The following is an 8,241-nucleotide window of genomic DNA, read 5'->3' as shown; positions in this document are numbered from 1 at the left end:
AAATACCACCAGTCCTTTGCCGAGGGGTGACGCTTTAAGGTGTAAAAATGCCTAAACAAAGAAAGAGATGGCTGAACTTCGACTACATGGCAAAGGGAGAGGAACCCTATCAAAAACCTAAAAGAATTCGGCGCGATTGAAGCTAAGAAAATGTCTAAAAAATGGAAAAGGGTGACGACGAAGGGCAGAAGCGGAAGCCGGAGCCCAACACGAAAGGCCTCCTGATACAGGCAGAAACGGCCAGGTGGGGGGGTGCTAGCCCGGTCGACGAGACCAGGAAGCTCTAGATCGTATTCTGGAGGAACTTCATACTGAACCCTTATCAGTAAAAGTTCCTCCGGAGTCAGAGAACAAGGAATGGCACCCGACACAAAAACCGGGTGAGGCCCAGCCCTAGATGTGGGTTCGTCTACAGTATGGGGGTTCTGGGGGGCTGAGGCGGACGAACTCCTGAAACCACTAGAGGCGGAGGTGCCGGAGGATATTTCAAACAAAGATCCCAAAGATCCTGGAGAAATCAGGCAGGACAAGAGGTGAGAGGTTTGCGGGGGACCAAACCAGAGGAATGCAGCAGAAGAAAAATGGAGGAGAAAGGGCACTTAGATGGCAAGAAGAGAAATGAAAGTTTCGGGACTAACCTAGATCGCTCCGAAGGATGCAGAGGGGTGAGGATAGGGATGACTCGAAGAACGCTTAGGGCCAAGGTGGACGTCAAAGAGGGTCAGAGCTCTCGGAGAGAAGGCAGACACCGACAGAACTCTCAGGCGGAATGAGACTCCTGAAGGCGGAAAGGCAGGTTTAACTAGACCCTGAGATCCGGCGCTATAATGATCGCAGATCTCCCCAGGCCGACCCATGCTCACCACGTGTCCCACTCGCCACCGCAGGCGGCTAAAAGTGGCTGACAGCTGATAGAGCCATTACTGCACCGTACCTGGGCCAACGCTCTAGTGGGAATTCCGAAAGCTCCCTTCGGATCACCTCGATTTGAAAAGACTCCAGCATGCGTGCATTAAATGCCAGAATATCTGAGGGCGATCGTGCACAAGATTCAAGGGGACAACTTCGGCTGTGAAAATTTCTCTGTACTTCCTTCGTTCGAAACTCGAACTCAAAAGTAGGGAGACTGGTGTTGGGTATAAAATACCCCCCAGTCGAAGTTCGTGACAGGAGTGACCCTCCGGGGATTCTACCGACTTCTGACCTTCGTTGACATCTCTCTGAACCTCTCTGGCGGCCGAGCCTCCGCAACACTCCCAAGTTTTGCCGACGGATAAGCCCCCACCAGCATCGACTGGATTGTTCACGACGGACGGACTCCACCCAAGTTTCCACGGTGATCGACCACCTTCTAGACTTCGCCCGGACTCCTACGGGAGCCGGACTTTGTCCCCAACTCTGGCTGTAGGAAGACTTCGTCCGGACTCCTACAGGAGCCAGACTTCGCCCCCGACTTCAATTGCAGGTGGACTTCGCCCGGACTCCTATGGGAGCCATACTTCATCTCCGACTCCGGCTGTAGGAAGACTTCATCCGGACTCCTACGGGAGCCGAACTTCGCCCCCGACTTCAATTGCAGGTAGACTTCGCCCGGACTCCTACGGTAGCCAGACTTCACCCCCGACTTCAATTGCAGGTAGACTTTGTTCGGACTCCTACGGGAGCCGGACTTCGCCCCCGACTTCAATTGCAGGTGGACTTCATCCGGACTCCTACGGGAGCCATACTTCATCCCCGACTCTGACTGCAAGAAGACTTCGTCTGGACTCCTACGGGAGCCGGACTTCGCCCCGGACTTCAATTGCAGGTAGACTTCGTCCGGACTCCTATGGGAGCCAGACTTCGCCCCTGACTTCAATTGCAGGTGGACTTCACCCGGACTCCTACGGGAGCCGTACTTCATCCCCAACTCCGACTGCAGGAAGACTTCATCCAGACTCCTACGGGAGCCAGACTTCGCCCTCGACTTCAATTGCAGGTAGACTTCGTTTGGACTCCTACGGGAGCCAGACTTCGCCCCCGACATCAATTGCAGGTGGACTTCGCCCGAACTCCTACGGGAGCCATACTTCATCCCCGACTCTGGCTGCAGGAAGACTTCATCCAGACTCCTACGGGAGCTAGACTTCGCCCCCGACTTCAATTGCAGGTAGACTTCGTCCGGACTCCTACGGGAGCCAGACTTCGCCCCCGACTTCAATTGCAGGTGGACTTCGCCCAGACTCCTATGGGAGCCATACTTCATCCTCGACTCCGACTGCAGGAAGACTTCGTCCGGACTCCTACGGGAGTCGGACTTCGCCCCCGACTTCAATTGCAGGTAGACTTTTCTCGGACTACTACAGGAGCCAGACTTCACCCCCGACTTCAATTGCAGGTAGACTTCGCCCGGACTCCTACGGGAGCCGGACCTCGTCCCTGACTCCAGCTGTAGGAAGACTTCGTCTGGACTCCTACAGGAGCCAGACTTTGTCCCCGACTTTGACTGCAGGAAGACTTCGTCTGGACTCCTACAGGAGCCAGACTCCAAGCTCCTACTGCAAGTGACCCACTCCGAGTTTTCGCTGCAAACGATTGATAAACACTTAAGTTAAGTATTTTAAATTAAAAAAATATACTTAATTTATCTTGTTTATTAACAATTTGATGTTTCTTTCTATGTTTTACAGGAAAGGTGATCGTCGATACAAAGAGTCCAATTCATAGTTCAAAAAGACTCAAGTTTGAAGAAAATTGGACTTAAAATAAAATTAAAATAAAAGAAAGACGCATCCGGTATTATAGAAAATGAAGATACTATGCAAGGAATCCAAAAAGGATATAGATGTCATTATGAAAAAACTTTTGTTTCTTTTTGGAAAAAAAAAAAAAGAAAAGAAAGAAAGATTCACGTGAATTCAAAGGCTGGGCGGTTTCACGTGGATGTTTGGGTGGTTTCACAATGATTCAAAACAAAAGAAAACGCGGCATGGACGCAGGGACGCGGTTTGGACGCAGCGCATGGACGCGGGACGCGGGAAGCTGACGCGGTTTGGACGCAGGGCGCGGACGCGGGACGCGGCTCACGCGGGTGTGGGCGCACTGCAACAAGTTCAAAATAAGGAAAAAAATAATATTTAAAAATATTTTGAAAGATTTGTATTTTTTTAGTCCCACATCGAAAAATCATGTAAAACTTCTCCCTCCTAACACCTATAAAAAGACTTTTGTACTCTCATTGGAGGGGAGCCCAGAAATTCTTCTAGAGCCTTGCATAGAGGAACAGAAAGGGACTACTTCATGAGCAGCTAGGCTAGCGGTCTCGGGAGTGGAGAAGAAATTTTGTAACGACACAGAGATGGTTTATTTTTCTAAACTTTCCTGTATTTCTTTATATGCAATAAAGATTATGCTTTTTATTTAAATTGTCATGAGTTCTTTATTTGCTCCCTATCATATGCTTTTATCTATGCTTTCTTGTTAGATTAATATTAGGAACAACTTTTACTTTCCGGAGACGCGTCGTGATCTACGGATACGGGGCGTGCCGAGGAAAGAAGAGTTGGTTACCTAGTACTTTTCGGAGACGCGCCGTGATCTACGGATACGGAGCGTGCCGAGGAAAGACAGGTATTTTTCCTAAGATTAATCACATCTATTTAGTTAAAAAAGAGATACAACTCTGCTAGTGCAAATTAATTCAAAACTCCCGAGCTCTTTTTATTTTTTAATTACCTCAATTTTACGATAATTTATTTTCTAAATCAAAAACAACGCTTCTTTCTTTTACCTTGCAAATTCAATTTAGCCCAAGATCCCTGAGGATACGATCTCGACTCATCCTACCTACGTAGTGAGTAGAGTTACTTTTGGTGCTATCAACGACTACGCATCAAATTTTGGCACCGTTGCCGGGGATCTTGGCACGGTTGAATTAAAAAAAAAAAAATTGAAAAAAAATTTTTTTTTTAATTTTTTTTAAAAAAAAAAAAAATACTTTTCAGTTTTTATTTCTCATTTTAATTTTTTTTTCAGTGCTTTCTAGCTAAATAATCTTATTTGCATAATTACAGAATTACCTTGCATAACTAATTTACTATTTAGAATTTTGCTGCTTAGAATAATTTGCTACTTTTCATAGCCCAGTAATTTATTGCTTTTTAGACTTAATCACTTAAATTTATTTTCTTGCAAAACTAAAAAAAAAAATTAAAAAAAAATATATAAAAAGATAAAATTATATATAAAAAAAAAAAACCACTGACATTTCATAACACTTAACTAAAATAGCGTAACCTCAAATATAAAAATTTCTAACCTGATTGGACACCTTGTTTCTTTGCATTGCATCTCCATAATTGATTTTAAGGGCAATAACCCATTAACCAGATAAGGTGGGGATTTGATCACCTTTCCTTGGCCCATAAATCACTCCCTTGCATTTGCATAACCTAGACCTTAATTTAAAATCAACTAGACGTCAACCCTAGGAATTTCGAGCTCAATAGGATAAGAAAGCTCTAGAGTTGAACCGAGTGCGGATTGGTTAATTGCTCGGTGTCTAAGGCAAGTGGTTAAAGAAAGTGGTTTTCAATTGGTTCCGTTGACTGACCTCGCCAACTTAGTTGGTGTCTAAGGAAAGCAACGAGCAGGAAACCTCCCACATCTTACGCTTACCTGGCTGAGTCAGTTAGTCAATCTTGAGCTTGGAGTGCTCAAAAGCAATCTTGAAAGTTAGGAGCTGTCTAGATCTAAGTTAACCTTAGGATAGAGAGTCTATGATTGTTTAAGTTGATTGTAATTAACATCTAAACATTAATTAATTTCTCCCTTTTCATAGATTTAAGGTTCTTAGGTTCTTCTCTTTAGATTTTCTTCATTCTTTTCTCACTTTATTATAAAAATATATATTTAAAAAAAAAAAAAAATTTTGTGTGTGCTCTACAGTATAATTGTAAGGTGTATGCTTGGCCGTAGATCGTTACGACCAGAAATCCAACCTTTTGATCCAGAAATAGAAAGAACCTTTAGAGCCAACAGACATAAAAAGATGGACCGAAATCAGGAGAATGATCCACCCAAGCAATTGAAGGAGTACTTTACTCCTTCCACATATACCTACTCTCCTTGTATTCAAGTACCCCCTGTGGAGGCCACTCAATATGAAATTAAGTCCAGTATCATCCAAATGTTACCTTCATTTTATGGACTTAGTAATGAAGACCCTTATAAACATCTTGAAGAATTTCTTGAAATATGCTCAACTGTCAAAATTCACAACTTCTCCGATGATGCTCTTAGGTTGAAATTATTCCCTTTTTCACTTAAGGACAAAGCTTTGATACTGGCTACATACTTTAGATTCCATGACTATATCAACCTGGGACCAGCTGCAAGGAGAGTTTCTCAAGAAATATTTTCCCATAGGAAAAACTAATCAAATAAGGAAAGCCATAACTAGTTTTTCCCAATTAGATGGAGAAATGTTTCATGAAACATGGGAGAGATTAAAAGACCTTATTAAAAAATGTCCCCACCATGCTGTACCCAAGTGGCAGTTAATCCAATATTTTTATGATGGGCTCTCTGAAAGACATCGATAAATGGTCGATGCATCATGCGGTGGGACATTTATGCTGAAAAGTGAGGATGAGGCATGGCAACTGTTTGAAATTTTAAGTGAAAATTCATTACATCATATGTCTGCCTCTATTAGAGATAAACCCATGTTAAACTCAAAAAGAGGTGGAATATATGAAGTAGGAAATGCCATAGATATCCATCAAAAGGTAGATGAACTGTCCCAAAAATTAGATCGTCTTCTAAACACTGGACAATCCCCGATTCCACCTAATCCAATCCAAGAAGTTTGTGCATTGTGTGCAAGTCCGAACCATTTTGTTAGTGAATGCCCAGCCGCACCTCAATTTCCTGAGTTTGTGCATGAGCAGGTTCAGCAAGCTCAAGTCCAACAAGCTCGCAGACCAGGAAACGATCCATATTCGAACACTTATAACCCCGGCTGGAGAAACCATCCAAATTTTTCCTGGAGACCACAACCAGTGGTTGGTCCTGCCACACCTCGACCTCAATATCAAGACCCAACATATAGGCATGGACCATACCATCAATTCCAAAATGTTCCTCAACCGTCTACTACTGGTCACAGCTCAGCTTTTGAGGAAAAAGTCCTGAAAGCACTAGAAAGATTAGAAGTCAACACTCAGATCCTTAACTCCCACACACAATCCATTGCTAAGCTAGAGACCCAAATAGGTCAACTAGCAACTGCATTCAGTAGGAGGGAAGGAGGAAAATTACCTAGCCAACCAGAGAGCAACCCAAGAGGGCAATTTGTGATTGAGAGTTCTAATATCCCAGAAGCTTTTTCTGAACATGCCAAATCAATCATGACTCTGAGAAGTGGGAAGGTCATTGAACACACTAGTAAAACCAATGAGACCGACCCTAAATCTCTAACCGAATCCAAATCACCCAAGGAGGACCTGAAAATAGAGAAGGAACCAACTGCATCAGAATCATCTTACTTGCCTAAAGCCCCATTTCCGGATGCCCTGAAAGCCCCTATTCTTGCAGATAAGAAGGGAGGAAAACTCGATGAGATGTTGGAATTGTTTAAGCAAGTCCAAATTAATCTTCCCCTTCTATATGCAATCAAACAAGTCCCTGCTTATGCCAAATTTTTGAAGGATTTGTGTACCCAAAAACGTAAATCTAGATCACAAATCCCAAAGAAAGTACGTCTCACTGAACAGGCTAGTTCTGTCTTTCAGCATGCCACTCCTCCAAAGCTTAAGGACCCAGGAGCCCCCATCATTTCCTGTGTTATAGGAGATTATCACATTGAAAAAGCTCTTCTGGATTTAGGGGCAAGTGTGAATCTTTTACCTAGTTCGGTGTATGAACTTTTTGGATTTGGAGAACTGAAACCCACATCAGTCACACTGCAATTAGCCGATAGATCAATTAAGGAACCACGTGGAATGCTTGAGGATGTCTTGGTCAAGGTAGATGAGTTTTACTTTCCAGTTGATTTTCTGGTTCTCGATATGGAATTAAGTGGCAACCCCAGACAAATTCCCATTATCTTAGGACGACCTTTCCTAGCTACGGCGAATGCATGCATCAACTGTAGGACAGGAGTCATGGACGTATCGTTTGGGAATAAGAAACTAAGATTGAATGTGTTTGGTGCTTCCCAAGGACCATCAATGGATAGTTGCTTCAAAGTAGATACACTAGAAGATATTATAGAAGATGCAACACCCACAATTCTAGCACCTGAACCCTTAGATACTTGCTTGGCTCACTTTGGAGTGTATGACTTTAAGGGATATATGAAAGAAGTTAACATATTGTTGGATACACCACATGATAAAACCACTCCTCCATGGACAATCAAGTATGAGCCATTACCCATCTTTTGTTGGTTTTATTGCATATGACGTCTGGCTGAAGACGTAAAACTTAGCGCTTTTTGGGAGGCAACCCAAATTTTGTCTATTTTGTTTTAACTGATCATCATTTTTTTAAAGAATAAAGGACCACTCTGTATGGAAGAGTCTGTTAATAAACTTGACGTCTGGCTGAAGACATAAAACTTAGCGCTTGTTGGGAGGCAACCTAACAATTTCATATTTTTTTTTACTTTATCGCAGCTGCAGGAATTTAGAACAAGAGCCTATTAATCAATGAAGCTATCTTCAACTTTCGAAGCAAAAATTATCTCAGGTGCACTCTCTCCTTTTATTTTCTTTGCTTTTCTACTCCATTGAGGACAATGTAGATTAAGTTGGGGGGAGGAGAAATTAATCAAATCCTCGAGTATGGTCAACAATAATTAGTTTTGTGTATTCAAATTTTGATTAAGAGTCAATTAGGCATCCTAATAAATGAATGATTAACGGTCAAGATAATTTTAGAGATATTGAGGAATAAATTATTAAGAAAACTCAATGAATGGTAGGGTTTAAACTAGATCAAATTTTAGGAGTGATTCTATAACCTTCTTCTTACTGATCTCAATAAAAAATCTGCTTCATGAGAAATTGGGTGGAAAGATCGAGGTATGCTTTTTATTTAAAAAAAAAAAAAAAAAAAAAAGGAACATTGGTTTCCTACTGAGTAACCGGGCCCTTTCGCCTAAGTAAGCGTTGTGGTTCGCGTAAAAAGGTAGGCAATGTTAAAAAAAAAAAAAAAAAAAAAAAATATATATATATATATATATATTAAGGAGACTAA

At 42.4% G+C, this 8,241-nt stretch overlaps 1 non-coding gene across 1 annotated transcript; it reads right to left on the bottom strand.

Moving 5' to 3' along the window:
* Positions 1 to 5,417: 5,417 nt before the first annotated feature.
* LOC140852309 (small nucleolar RNA R71) lies at positions 5,418 to 5,523 on the bottom strand. Its single transcript, XR_012135213.1, has one exon. It is a non-coding gene; the product is annotated as a small nucleolar RNA R71 (small nucleolar RNA).
* Between the last annotated feature and the right edge of the window lie 2,718 nt (positions 5,524 to 8,241).

Source organism: Elaeis guineensis, chromosome 10 (genome assembly GCF_000442705.2).
Source record: "Elaeis guineensis isolate ETL-2024a chromosome 10, EG11, whole genome shotgun sequence".
NCBI classification, from domain to species: domain Eukaryota; kingdom Viridiplantae; phylum Streptophyta; class Magnoliopsida; order Arecales; family Arecaceae; genus Elaeis; species Elaeis guineensis.
The sequence above is the reverse complement of the archived record's forward strand: the minus strand, read 5'-3'. Positions and strand labels throughout refer to the sequence as shown.